Below are 11,455 nucleotides of genomic sequence, written 5' to 3' on the forward strand. Positions count from 1 at the left end.
TGCAGCTTGATGACGTTCGCGCTGGCATTCGGAGCAGTCGCAGGGTCCTGCTACCAAAAAAAAAAAAAAATGTCCGTCAAACTGTTTAGATGGTGTCAAACTCATTTTTGTCAAGGGCTACATTGCAGGTATGGTCTCGCTCGTATAAATGTATGCAGTGCTCACTCAACAGTAAAGCCCCACTTTTCGCGTTTCAGCATTTGCAGATCCCCTTATTAGCTTTTTTTTTTTTTTTTCTCCTCCTCCATTATTTGCTGAAAATTAGTCGGTTTGTTTTTGTTTCTCTCCTGATCGCCCACGTAGTCTACTTTGCTGTAATTTTTTATTTATTTTTTTGTTTAATGACTTTAATGACCATTTGTGATGTTAAGTTAATGCTAGCATGTTATTTAAGAGCTAACATTCTAGCTAATAGTATTGATGAGCTCCTTTTGAAGTTGGTTTGTTTGCGTTGAATACATGAACTACTCAATGTAGTCATTTATGTAACATAATATTGAACACAATATTGTGTTCGATTGCTATAAAAACACGGAACCTACCAAATGAAACATTAGCATCTCATTAGCATTCATCAGGAAAAAAAAATATATACATTTGTATCTGTTTCCATTTTGCAGCAATTAACATTAGAATACAGTTAAGTTTTGTCAATATTCATTCACAAAAATAGCTTATTGTAACATGACCCTCTGCTGCCACCTGCTAGTCATTTTTTTAATAACTACCGTTGATTTAAGCCACCTCTTCATACCAGAAGCTGCATCAAAGCCTTCTGTATGCTCTTGCATAAAACAACAACAGCAAAATAACGTATAAATACGTGTTTGGGAATGAAGGACAAAGTGTTAAACATATTTACACATTTTTAGGTTTGAATTGGTGATTGCTGCCATCTTGTCATGTATATGCAATTACAAACCACCTCTTCGTGGATTTTTGCTATTCGTGGCAGGGTTCTCTCTGTCCGTATCACAAGTGAAATTAATTTAGCATCAGAAGTCATGAAAACTTGTTATATGCAAATATTTAAATGTCTGACTATTGTTGAATGTATGCATGATACAGTGCATCACAAAAAAAATGAAAGATAACAAACGTTCAGCAAGAAATATGAAGTATAAACATACTTTATTGGCTTTAGCGGGCTGCATACTATGACGCGGCGGGCCTGATTTGACCCTTGAGCCTCGAGTTTCACACCTGTGGCTTACAAGGAGCGTTTAGTACTTGTGACACTTACTTGGTAGCAAAGATGGCATGAAAGAACACTCCATGCCTCTGGTAAAATTCCCGCGGGGAAACCATGTCCGAATTAGCTTTTTACACCGTTGGATTGAAGATGGCAGCTTAGCAGCGAGGGGGCATCCACGATGGCCCGAGGCATGAGGGATGACTGTTGAGCGTTGTACTGAAGACAGGCAAAGCAAAAAGGCATTCACCTGTGTATAAAAGGGATAAGCAAAGCACAGACACAGCAGAATCCTCCTTCCTGTCTGCCATTTGGCCTCCGGCATCGAGGGATAACTGAATTACAGTAGCAACAAAAAGCTCATCTCACTTCCTCTCCGTGGGGGTCGCAATGTGTGTGCGCGTGAGGGTTGTTTGTGTGCCATGTGGCCATTAGTTCAGGCTCAGCATGGATTCGAGAAAGCATGTTGTCCAGACAGTGAGAGTTTATGGTGTACAAGATAAAAATGAAGGCTCGTGTGGTCCGTCGGTGAAAGTGCGCGTGTGCAGATCGTTTCTATATCATGCCCCAGCGCACGCGCGTCCACACGTGTTTCAGCGTCTCTCCTGCCACTCAACTTGATGCGCTGTCATCTGAAGTGAGTCGACTGGCATTTGGAAAGAAGCTCTTTAGATTTTCGAGAAACAGATGGGGAACTATTAAAAAAAAAAAATATATATATATATATATAATTTTATTTTATTTTTTTTTATCAGTTATTATTTATTTATTTATTTATTTATTTATTTATTTATTTATTTGAGGCAACACAAGGTACTTGCACTGCCAACCGGCAAAATGAAAGTGTTAAGAAGCCACAAAATTACATTTTTGCACATATAATGGCATAATAATGACTGTAAAAAAAAAAAAAATGGAAAAGAAGAGAAAAAGGAGAAACAAAAAAAGGAAATAAATTGCTATAGCTTAGTGGGTGACTGTATTAATATAATCTGTCGCTTCATTTGCTGTGTTTAAAAAAAAAAAAAAAAAAAGCAGAAAAAGACGTGTCAGTGAAGTCTCACTGGAAACTTTGAAAATGTTTTGAAATGCCTAAAAGCAGACAGCGGCAGCATGAGTGGGTAGCACATCTGCTTCCAAGTTCTCATGTTAACTTCATTAAAGATTTTAAATTGAATGTGCGCATCATTTAATAATATTAATTTTGCCGTTCAAACACTGCATATGCAACAAATGCAACTCATCGACGCAAATCCTGTTATGTAGTGTGCGTGAGTCACACTCATGTGCAGCTTTTGACGTAGTCGGTTTCAATAAAGCTTTCAGGCTTCAATGTCAAAAAGCATCTCAACATGGAATTCAAAGGCAGGCACTGATTTGGAAAAAAGTTCACGTTGAATTCTTTTGTTTTCTTGAGGTTCTCTTTCTTTTCCATCTGTTTCTCCATTGTGGTCAGGACTGGTTGACCGGGCTAGGCTGGAGCCCAGGTTCTCTTCAAGTGCTCTCGTTTTAGCTCGGTTGCTTCTGTGGTTTTGGTTCTGAAGTGGAGCGCGTTGGCTTCCACCCATGTGGACTTCACCCACGTGAGTAAGGTTGTTTGTGTGCCTTTCCTTTTGGTTTGACGCTGTGAGCTGTACATGTAAGCAGACACGGGTGACCTGTAGGCCACGCGTCCTGCATTCCAAACCGCTTGCTTGGCAAAGACGTGTTTGCGATGCTATTATCATCCAATTGCTAACCTTACCTAGCATGGAAAAAACCTAGCATAGAAGGCTAAACAATGAACACAGGAATAATAATAATAGAAGTTCAGTGGTCCTTGGATAGACCCCTGCTAACCTGTAAACCAATGTACTGGAGTACTTTTGTAACAAAGGGAGTACAAAACATACACAATCTCAGATGTTTGTCTTTGGACTGATTGCGAAAACTTCAATATCCATAATGAGGCACTTCGATAAGTCGAAGTGTCGTGAGTTAACTTCTGTGCTTCAACGCATCATAAATAAAAGATGGGCAGAAATTTTGAGTGCGGAACATTTTTTGAAGTCTTTCCTTTTCATCTATTTTTCCCCTTCAGTGTGTCGTGTGATAAAACAGCTAAAGGCTTCCTCTCACAGAAAGCCTTCTGTCTTTTTAACAGCTAGACTGAGGGTTGAAAATATTTAATGCAAACCTCTGTGAGATTTGGGTGGGGGAAAAAAAATCCACTCAATCTTACCTTTTAAAACCATAGCAGAAAGGGTCCTTTTTTTTCCACAAACATGTTTTCGGCCGTCTATTCAGAAGTAGCACCAGATGGAGGTTGTGTTGATGCTTTTGTGAGCAGGTTGGTGGACACATTCTGTCACTGTTGTCATTCCTGCGTGCGCATGCCTGCTGGTGTACATCCGCTCACTAAAAAGAAGCCTTAGAATTCATTATGTACAGCGCAGATCTTATTAGTCTGTGTTTAAATAGACATGTGCCCAAGTCTTTTGCTTCTTTCAATTGCCGCCCTTTTCTAATTTACCTGCTTTGAATACGAGCCGTGGACGAAATTTATGCGACGGCTGCTATTTTTCCTTTCGACTGCTCTGGTACTTTGCATCAAAGTGAAGTTAGAAGTAAAATAGCAAGCAAGATGGGAGTTTGTATAGTGAAGGTTAACCCTTTACAGGACAAGGAAAGAAACTTAAAAACTTAAGTCAATACAAGCGAATGTTTCTGCACTTCACAGTATAATATATACATTTAGCACTCGTCTTCACTTAGCATATTTAGATGAAGAGAAGTAATGAAGCGCAGACGGCAGACAAGAGGCCATTTAGTCAAGTGAGCAGCATTTAGTTTGGAGTGAGCAACGTCAGTCTCATGAGGAAAATCCCAGAGAGATTTCAACTCGTGTCATATCATCTGCTTTTGTGTCTGATACAGCATCTAGCTTCCATTTAGTGCAGTCTACCAAAGCTAAAAGCAGCAAGGACTCTTCATAAGATAAGACAAGATGTGGAACAATGAAATGAAATCAAATCAATTGAACTGAATTAGGGCAGCATGGTGGTGTTTAACATGACTGCCTCGAATTTCCTTCTTAACCGTGTGAAGAATCAATGTGGTTTTTGTGCTTATGTGGGTTTTTTGCAATACGCAGACTTTCTTTCATATTCTACTGTCGGTTAGTTGAATTCCATGGTAAACGTTAGCATTGATGTATCCTGGAATTAGAACGTTTAAGGCTTGTATGCTATCAAAATAATAGCTGCTTCTTTGTCCGTTCTTATTTCCTTGTGAACTTGTAAAACGTCATCAATCGCGGCCTACGTACTGTTCCAATTGAAGGTACAAACGCACAGCTAGCTTAAACGAAAGATGAATCGGTTGATTACTTTTGTTACGTGTTACAACCTGACTTGTGTTCTCAGGAAGAACGTTGTTGCGAATGTTCTTAGGAACGCCGTACTTGGCAAGACCGTGCTCGGCTTCTTCATATCGAGAAACAACTCATGTCATCGCTAACAAACTGATGCTAAATTGGAGGGGATTTCGCTTCAAATCCGCAGGATGGTCGGCGGAAGGCACCCGCGCACTCTTCTTATCGGCAGTCGCTGACTTCCAAGATGGGCTCAAATCAAATCAGGGCAGGCTGAAGGGAACAGGGAGCTCTGCTTAAATCCGGTTAAATGTGTCTAATCTAATGTCAATGAGAAATGAGTCACCTCTGAACCTCTGAGTGCAGGTGGTGACCCAGAAGGTCCATATGTCTCCACAGCACCTACGAGTCCTTGGAAAGGATCCAAGCAGAAATCAGGAATTCTGCCCTCTCGCTAAGTGAGCGTGTCTATTAGATGGCCGTAACATCTGTCTCCCGCAGAGCACGCTGGGGAACGGCTGTTTTCTTTCACCGTCAACAGATGCAGTTTTGGCCATCACTCATCCCTGTTCAAACTTGGGTGACTAAACATCAATCTGAGGGTGATTTGAAATCACCTTAACATGGTTTCTCTGCGCGCGAGACTGTCGAAAGGCCAAGTGATTAGCATAATGTTGACACGGACGCATGATGGATCCTACCAGGAAAATTGTCGTAGAATCTCTATTAAGATGGCTGAAAATCCATTTATTCATTTGGCTGGTTGATGTCACAGTTAATGACATCTGGGGTTCAATGTTGTCTCTCAAATACACTCTGAGAATAGTTGGGTCAAAAATAACCCAATCATGGGTCGAAAATGGACAGATTCACTTGTTGGGTCAAAAATTAGGTCATTTTCGATAAAACAATCCAGAAATTTGGGTGCAAAAAAAAACAAAAAAAAACAACAACAACAAAGAAAACCAGAAAGTCACCCAACTTTGTTGTTTGTTCGCGGGTTTTTTCAAACCTGCCGGCAAAGTAATGTGCTTGTGAAGCAAGTTAATATGCGGGGGAACTCGATATGCGCTTGCATTAGCAAGTAAGTGCCTCAATATTAAGTCTTATTAGAGATTATAGGTTGTTTATAAGCATTGCTGTAATGTACAAAATCACAATATTGTCTTTTTTATTAGTATGACTTCATTTTTTACAACATTGTGACCTTTTTTTTTTTTTTTTGTATCGCCAACCTCTCCACGATATCGTGATAATTATCATATCGCGAGCTTCCCTACAATATACCGGTATTTTTTATTTATTTATTTATTTTTACTCATGTAGACGTTGCTCCCACTTTCAATATAAAGGCCATTGCAATGTACCCGAACAAAAACATCTCCTGTTGACATCCTTCTTCACCATTTGTAATCTGTCCATCAAACGGGACCCAAGCACTTTGCTGGAAGCAAACTGTACATGCTTCACTTTAACTGTGAGAAAAGGGAAAACGTTTGGCCGGAGGCTCCTTGTTTTAAGTGAGATCTGGGAACTGGGATCTGATTCCCCCAACCGAACCCGGTGGAAAAACAGGTGCGCTCTCAAGTTCTTGCGTCCCGTCGCACTTCTTGTGGCTCGAAAGTTGAGCCAGCACCTGTTTAACATTCCACAGCGCTTGTGAAATTGAAATGCTAGGAGGGAAGTAAAAAGAGGTTCTCAGAGGTTCTAAACAATGAAAAATGTAAATCACACCTGTTTCTGCTCGTCATGCATTTAAAGTTAATTCAGTGTTTCATTTTGGTTTTGGATAAATTATTGAAAATGTGCAAATGTTCTGAAGTAGATTAAGATTCAGTGGAATAGAGACATCTACCTGTAAAGTGACAAGATTCCCCATATCGGTAAATACCAATATGAAAAAGTTGTTTTCCATATTAAATTGAGAAGATTCACACAATCAGTGTAAAGCTAATTAACTCTTTTACTGCCACGCGTTATCAAAAAAAACAAAAACACAGAGCCAGACGATTTTGAGCATTTGATTCCACAACCCGTTGACCAGGCAGTGCTTGCACTTAGACGTTGCACTGCCCACTGATTTAATTTTTTTTAAAAAAGGTATTGATGTCATTTAACGTTTACGGCGGCATACATCGTGATTTTACTAATCGTTATGAAACGTTTTTGACGGTCAAAGAGTTAACATACTAAAATACAAAGACAAACTAAAATATCTTGAAAATGGGATGTAAACCTCTCAACTGGCAAACAAAGTCAACCTCCATGTTTTTTTGTGGTGGGGTAATATTGACAGTGCATTGTGGGTGACTCTACTCTGGCCTCAGCTGTAGGGAAACTGTGATGTCATTTATAATGGTGGGGGGGGGGGTCCACCGGGATGAAAGAAACCGGATCCTTGAGGTGCACTCTGCCGCTCTCACAGTGGGGTAACGTTAATACGGAGCCACCTGTGATATACAATACGACTTGGTTGCTCAACATCCAGCCAAATAAAAGAAGAAGCTGATTGTGCATAAAACATGCTGCTGCTTCTTCTTTGCGTGTGCGTGTGTGTGTGTGTGTGTGCGTAGGAAGGAAGGCGGCTGACAGTTACGGTGACTTAATACCACTTGATATTTCATGGCTGGGGGAATGTGGCGGCACTCCCTGCTTTATGGAGCTGGCCTGGATTATTTAGTTGGATGGAGTCGTGCCCAGAGGAACAGCTGAATGATGTCATGCATCACACACGCGCACGCACACACATGCTTTGACGCTGTAACTCAAACTTGAGGTGTTGGCCAGTATTAGTCTTCAGCAGGCATGTCCAAAGTCTGGCCCAAAAAAAAAAAAAAAATACATATAAATAAAAATAAATGAAGCTTTTTTTTATTTTTATTTTGCGTTTTCTAGTTGCAAAAAGTTTGGACACCTTGTTTCAGAGTGTTGTGGTGTTTTTGTAGCTGAGGGATGCTTGGTAATCAGGAGGGAGATCAGAAGTGGGTCTGGGGGTGGTGAGGTTTGCTAATAAGAGCCTGTGTGGATTTCACACAGGAAAAGGAGTGGTGGGGGGGGCGATGAGAGTCGGGACGCTGGGGAGCAGATGTGCATTTGGAGACAAGGATGAAAGACGGGGGGGTGGGCGGTTTCAAGAGGGTCTCACTTTGCCGCTAAGCTGACCTCAAGGGTGTGCCACTTTAGAGTACGAGTGTGCGTGTTTATTTGCGTGCATGATCAATGTCGAACACTCCGTGGATCAAATCCTCTCCGCTGCGCCGCAAGAATTGCGTTATGGCGTCGCTCCTCTGCTTCATATAAGAGCCTAAATATGGAAACGGTGATTGGAAATTGTTTAGACAACCTGAAATGGTTTATCCCGAGGCTGCGCGCGGCTCACAGATCAAAGCAGAGGAAACATGAATCATACAGAGTTTCTGTACGGAAACAAGGCCTTTCTTCCTTTGACATACACTCCAATCTGGCACAATGTTAAGGAAAACAAAGAGAGGGAGCTTGACTTTATTTGCTCTGACTTTTTCTTCTGTTTGATCAGCCTGTTTGTCTGCCGTCACTGAAAGCTCTCACAACAATAACGTGCGCACAGTCACCCGGAGCGACCCGCAAAAGGAAAGTGATGATTCCCTGAAGAGATCACTTTTCTATCACTTTAAACGCCTCACCTCTCGCTCTCCTCCTTCATGTCTTCATCCTCTTTGTCATCGCTCCTCTCCTCGGCTCTCCAGGGGCGCAGCATCTATTGCACAGTCCGCATCCTCGACTTTAGCGATCACTTAGCCGCTGTCTAGAGGCCTTTTCCCGCTCCAGCAGCCTCTCGGCTTTCGTTCTCCTGGGATGGGCCAGGAGAAGAAGTGCAGAGAAGCAATTGGGTGGACTGACAGTCTGATTCCTCCACAAATCTTCTTCAAGCATGAATAATTACCGGGGTACTATGTGGCATTCTTTTGATCACCTTTGTTTAGTTAGCAGTTACGCAAAATAGATTTTCATGAAACCTTGTGAATTCATATACATATGTATATATATTAGTGACTGGACTCGTACACCAAATCCTGACCGACTCAATTCAAATTGCTCTTTAACCAAAAAACAATTCACAGTCCAAAAAAAATGTAATTGGCAATAATGATAAATATCTGCACAATATTTAATCCAAAGGACTTTACCGAGCTTCAAATACATATTGCAGTGTACCAAGACTGTGGCTAACATGCTAATAAGCCATGTCAACCTACCAAAAGTTTTTTGTTTTTAGTTTAAAATAATAATACTTTAACCTCCACAATTCCTCGCCAGGGAGAACTGAGGACGTTTTCTTTCTCTCGCTTTTGCTACCGTTTTAAATCCATCCGTGTCATTTCTCTCCTAGCTAGCGCTAAGCTAACCTAGGAGATTTTGTCTCTCCAGTTTAGTGTTTAAGTTTGCATACTTAAGTCAAAAGCGAAGTAACAACAAAGGTATTAAGTTTTAAATCCATCCGTGTCATATTTTACCAGCTAGCTAGCGCAAAGCTAACTTAAGAGGTTTCATCTCTCCTGTCCGTCATTTAGTTTGCAAACTCGCTTCGTGCTAGGATGGCGACAGAGGCCAACAGCGAATTTGGAAAATTTGCAATAAATTGAAATGTATTGTTCTATTTAAATGTACTATCCATAACAACTTTCTTCAGGTTTCTTCGGGCAGGTTCTAGCATCACCTGTTATCAACCTGTTTTGTGACAGTTTGTGTTCTCAGTGCAGTATTTCCCATGTTTTTTTTAGGATCTAAATTCTCAAAAGGTCAATCTAGAGCAAGAATGCTTGGCAAGAAACCTTGAAACAGCTGCACATTTACAATGTAATAGATGTGTATCTAACGTGTTACAGAAATCTCACGGCAACAGTGGAAACATAGAGCGAGTCGTCTGGGGAATACCAGCGCGCAAAAGTGTAATACAGAAAGTCCAGGTCAGTCATGTCCAAACGAAGACACCAATAGCGCATTGTATGTTTTTACGAACAGGTGAAGCTCGAACCACTTGAATGTGGATCTTCTGCATAGTGACATCAATAATATTAACCAAAGTCTTTACCATCTCTTCTAACGTTGCTTGCACGTGTCCCCTCATGGAAGCTGACTCAGTCTTGCCAGCAAAGTCAAACGTCATCCCCGTCAACTGACAGGTGCACTGCAGTAAAGCAGAGATGGTGTCAACCCTCCAGCACGCCACTCTGCCGCAATGTCACTGAGGCAGAAAAGGAAACGTTAAAAAGCCAGCTAAACATGCGCTAATAAATGTGTCTTAAACTGCATGTTAAAGGCAGACTTAAATGTCAATATATGTCCAAACTCTAGGGGGAGTCCTGGAGCAATAAGGTCCCTTGGTGCTAGAAGAATATGTCACGTTTCCTGAATATGAGGAGGGACATTCATTGCCCTCTATTAGCAACGGTTGCCTCAAACCATATTGTAGGCACTTGGAATGTAGCTCTGCAGATGGTCATTTCATGGTCACTTGAACATACAAGGCGTTTAAAGATTTGCAGCCTGATTGTGTCACCACTTCTGACGCTCCATTAAAGCGGCTTCTGCTGAGAATGACTTGAAGTGGTGAACAATGTCCAGCTTTGTATCTGCGGCAATCGGTGGCCGAGTGTCACATGGCCATGGTGCTGACTTAAGTCAGGTGTGCGGAACCATACACTCAGTCACATGCACGCAGTGGCGTAACAACATTACCCAGGGGCCCCAAGCAAGAAGGGATAGGGTACCCTGGTGGCCATTCGTAGTATACATATTGTCATTTTAAAATTGCACATCTGTATCTTCAATAAGCAATAACCATTAGTTGTGCCTCATTCAAGTAACTTGTTTTGTTTTAGTTTAACTTTTAAAGTTTAGTTTAACTTTAAAACAAAAAAAGCCTTAATATAAAAGTTAGTTTAAAAAAAACACCTTACTTTAAAAAAACAAACATGTTTATTGAAAAAACAAAAAAACAAAAAAACACCTTACTATAGAGACAAACAACCACAAGCACACCTTGGGACAATTCGGAGCATCCAACTAACCTGCCATGCATGTCTTTGGGATGTGGGAGGAGACCGGAATACCCAGAGAAGACCCACGCAGGCAGGGGGAGAACATGCAAACTTCACCCAGGAAGGCCGGAGCCTGGACTCAAACCTTTTTTTTTTTTTTTTTTTTTTTTTATAAATAAAACGCCTTACTATAGACATGTTTTTTTGTTTTTTTTTGTTTTTTAAAGCCTTACTATACATGGTCGTTTTTTTTGTTTTGTTTTTTTATTTAAAAAGCCTTCCTATACATGGTCGTTTTTAAAAAAAAATTAAAAAGCCTTACTATACATGGTCATTTAAAAAAAAAAAAAATTAAAAAAAAAGCCTTACTATACATGGTCATTTAAAAAAAAAAAAAAAAAAAAAGCCTTACTATACATGTTTTTTTTTTTTTTTTTAAAAAGCCTTACTATACATGGTCGTTTTTATTTATTTATTTATTTAAAAAGCCTTACAATACATGGTCGTTTTTTAAAAAAAAATTAAAAAGTCTTACGATACATGGTCGTTTTTTTGTTTGTTTTTTATTTAAAAAGCCTTACTATATATGGTCATTTTTTAAGAATTAAAAAAGTCTTTCTATACATGGTCGTTTTTAAAAGAATTAAAAAAGCCTTACTATACATGGTCGTTTTTTAAAAAAAAATTAAAAAGTCTTACGATACATGGTCGTTTTTTTGTTTGTTTTTTATTTAAAAAGCCTTACTATATATGGTCATTTTTTAAGAATTAAAAAAGTCTTTCTATACATGGTCGTTTTTAAAAGAATTAAAAAAGCCTTACTATACATGGTCGTTTTTAAAAAAATTAAAAAAGCCTTACTATGCATGGTCGTTTTTAAAAGAATTAAAA

At 39.9% G+C, this 11,455-nt stretch overlaps 1 long non-coding RNA gene across 1 annotated transcript; it reads right to left on the reverse strand.

Moving 5' to 3' along the window:
* Window positions 1–1,189: 1,189 nt before the first annotated feature.
* Window positions 1,190–10,608, reverse strand: LOC144009006 (uncharacterized). Its single transcript, XR_013280802.1, has 3 exons — window positions 9,616–10,608; window positions 8,207–8,373; window positions 1,190–1,411 (listed from the first exon to the last, which is right to left on the reverse strand). It is a non-coding gene; the product is annotated as an uncharacterized LOC144009006 (long non-coding RNA).
* Between the last annotated feature and the right edge of the window lie 847 nt (window positions 10,609–11,455).

The sequence above is a fragment of the Festucalex cinctus genome, chromosome 20, assembly GCF_051991245.1.
Source record: "Festucalex cinctus isolate MCC-2025b chromosome 20, RoL_Fcin_1.0, whole genome shotgun sequence".
Lineage (NCBI taxonomy): Eukaryota > Metazoa > Chordata > Actinopteri > Syngnathiformes > Syngnathidae > Festucalex > Festucalex cinctus.